Raw genomic sequence first — 3,562 nt, 5'->3', positions numbered from 1 at the left:
CCTTTCGGACCTCGCATGCCTCGTCCTCGCTCAAGGGAAATGGCAAAATATTGAAAAACCTGGGCTTATCATCGGCCGGGGCATAGCCATATACGGTCATTCAATAACTTAGATAGACCTTTCTTGACAGGGTTCCCAATACTCTGAGGGAAGTTAATATCCGGATGCAGTGTTTCATTGTTCTTGGTCCCCTGCGGCACAGAGTAAGCTGCTACTTAGATTGAAAATCACCAAAACGAAATACCATAATATTTTACACTGAAATTCCACATTTTTGCCATTAGCTATACAGAGCAGCTCTATATCAGCATTTTAATGTCAAGCGTAGGTGAAGTTGAGTGCTGTTCAAAGTTTGGGTATTATATCATGATGTTAGGGATCGCTAAGGGTTGGAGTGTAAGAGGGTTTATATTTATTGATATCGGCTAAGGCTAAGGTCCCGAGAATGATAAAAAAAATAGAGAAGAAAAGGTTAAAGTAAAAAGGAAAAATATAACTTCCCAGAAAAGGAGTTAAATATTGCATAGTTGTAATGAGGTTGATTGTACAGAGTATGGTGAAACTATTTCCTTGATCTTATATTTCCCTCCTTAGCCTTTCATTTACCCATTTTATTTTATCCATGTTCGGACATACAGATTTTGCTCCCCTTCTCTCTTTTTCTTTTCTCTTTTTCCTTTCACTATTTTCTCTGTTTGGGGACTTGGGGGGGCTTTCGAGCAGAACCTGATGGCTCCCGCATAACTAACCACCTTCGGTCGCTATAGAGTACCTAGTTGACAGGTGCCGAAGTGAGTACAGCCAAGTGTCAATGCACATTACCACTTGGGCTGGATTCTCGCCACACCGATGGGCCTATTGCGGAGTTCATTAACGGTTAGGGTTGCACGAACTATCGCCGAAACAACTACTCCCTTTCTTCTCCTGAAAGGACGTGTCCACCTTATCCTTCTACACGATACTCAGACGCTGTCACTGCCGAAACGACATCAAATGAATTGAATAACTGACCGCGTCTAGCCGCAATTAACGATCACAATGCTGGTAACCAGTTAGCTTTGCAAGGCCAGGCTCGAGCGGACAAGGCTGACAGCGAATTCTATCCTTAACCCAGCTCTATCAAGCTGCGTATGCGTTGAAGATCAGTCTTCCGAAAGACTAATCGAGACTGTAATTCATTTTTAACCTGTGTAACTCTGGCAGAGAAGTGTTCCGGCCATACAGCGCTTCGGAACCTTTTGTATTGGCCTCGGGGAATGAATGAGAAAAATGAGGCGTTCAACAAACTGCTTGTCCATGAATAGACACTTGACTCGATGAGACCGGGGCGTGCTCAACATTGATTCATGTGTCGAAATACAGTGCACATATCACATTTAGGTAGTTATGCTCTTCGGCTGCGTGGCAGGCATGTCTACTGCTTTCGGCCACTTGGCCGGACATGTCACGGCAGGAAATTTTCTCAACCCCCGCGTCAGTTGTGACATGAAAACAGAGGCCAAAACACTTATCTTGGTGGGTGCGAATTATTCCTTTTTCTTTTTCTTTTTTTCTTCATTAGCGTTCCACCTACTTAGAGCAGTGGATTCCGTCTGAGCATATCCTACGAATCGGGATATTGAACTAATCACGTTTGTGAGCCCAAGCCCGGTCCAAGCTATGAATCCACGGATTTCTTTATGCGCTGGGTTCGAAAGACACTGCGCGGTGCGCGAAATTGACTTGCGCTAGGGCTAATGAAACAAATTTTGCAAAGTCGTTGGAAGCTCTTGAGATTGGAAACACGGCTGTAAAGAATAGAAACTCTCTCGTGGGGTGTCTTTTCCAGCCGTTGCCCCACAGACGCCGCTATCGCCGGATTGACTGACGAGTGACATTGGATCCTTTTGTGGCTCTTTTGGCGCTCGGACTTAGGATGCCCAAGCGTGAGGAGGACAGTCGCGAGGAAGACTAAAAAGAGCCTTCTCTTCCGGTATGGTAGTGTTGAGGGCGCCGATATTTGCCTGCCAAAATCTTAAGAAAATTTAACATGAAGTGCCCATATGGTCCGGGGAATTTAGCAAGTCAACTTCTTTTTTCAATGAGGTCATACATACATTTTACCTGCAAGCTTGGAAGAAATGGCCAAACACTAACCGTGTTAGGCATCACGCCATTTTTGTCTGAGGATGTTCAAATATTTACCATTGATATAAGTCTTACAATAGCCAATAAACCTGACGCTGCAAAATTCCTGGATGTTAATATGTCATTCGCTGGCTTCAACCAAAATTCGGTGTTTGAATAAAGAGAAAGCATTTTGCAGGGGAAGGTCCATCGTCCTATCACAGTCCGAGTTATGTTAGGAATGCACCGGAATCACTTCAGCACATCTTGGGAACGTTCGCCGCTCTCACGAATCAAAATCTGATACTGACCTCCAGTCGGCTAATAACAACACACAAAACCAACAGCCGAGTTTCTGTCACAGCCTAATATGTGGCAACGCTCAAAAGAGAAGAGTAAATGGACGCTTACGAAGGAAGTTCGTGATCAAAGAAGTGTTCATGTGGACTTGCATAGCCCGGTATTCAATAACGCGGGGCAACCAGAGCGTCAGCGCCTTGTGGAGTTTGCAAAAGCTGTGCTTGGAGAGGAGTTTGGAAATTGGAACACAAGCAAAATTGGGCAAAAATGGGGTGTATAAACTTCGTACAGCTCGAACGCTCCTTCAATTGCGACAGGTCCCTCACGAAAAAAAAAAGCAAAGAAATGGAGGCCGTTTCCCTATTTTTTCTTTTCTTTCATTCTATCATTCCTTGGTTCGAGATACGAAATTGTTCCGTCTCGAATTATTGTTGGGGCTTCGCAATGATGTAGGCTTAGCCAGATGTTAAGGCATCAAAGTATATTGCTTGCCTTCGATCCCCACAGTCCACACCGGAAGATTTTCTCCAATTCCCTGACAACTCGAGCTGTATTAGCCTCTCAGTCAGTAATCGGTCACAAGCAAGAAACCCGATGCCCAGAGGAAAATAGGTTCCAGGAACAAGGATAATCCATGGGTTGCCTTTGTAGCAGGACTTAAGATTTGAATCAACTGGTTATATCATGAATTCGCCCGCTACCGCATTAGGCCACCATTGAATAATTCGCTAGTTTCAAATATTGGTATTGGAAGGGTTTGCGTCGGCAAAGGAAAACTTACAAGGCGTCGCTGACCCAGCAAATGTGATTTGGTCTTCCCAGCCAAGTCAACGGAAAACGCCGTTGTCACGCGAACCAACCTTGTTTCTGTGTCTTAGATCGAAGGGCTGCCATGGAGCAGAACCTGTGAGTGGTAGCCGAACTTCTTCGTAAACATCAAAGTTATGAAATATGAAAATAAACCGCTAGATATAGAGGCCTAACCCATCGTATAATTGCCTTTGCAGTGCTATGACAATAAACGAAGGGACAATTGATAAAAAGGTGGAAAAGGTTTATTTGTACTTGAAAACTGCGGGAAAGAGCGTGATAGTAAATATAAGGGGGAAGTAGACGTTGGGACTAGACACTAAGGGTGCCGCACTGATAACTAGAC

The sequence above is a fragment of the Histoplasma capsulatum genome, genomic scaffold, assembly GCF_000149585.1.
Source record: "Histoplasma capsulatum NAm1 scaffold_2 genomic scaffold, whole genome shotgun sequence".
Classification (NCBI taxonomy): domain Eukaryota; kingdom Fungi; phylum Ascomycota; class Eurotiomycetes; order Onygenales; family Ajellomycetaceae; genus Histoplasma; species Histoplasma mississippiense.
This window is presented reverse-complemented; position numbering follows the sequence as displayed.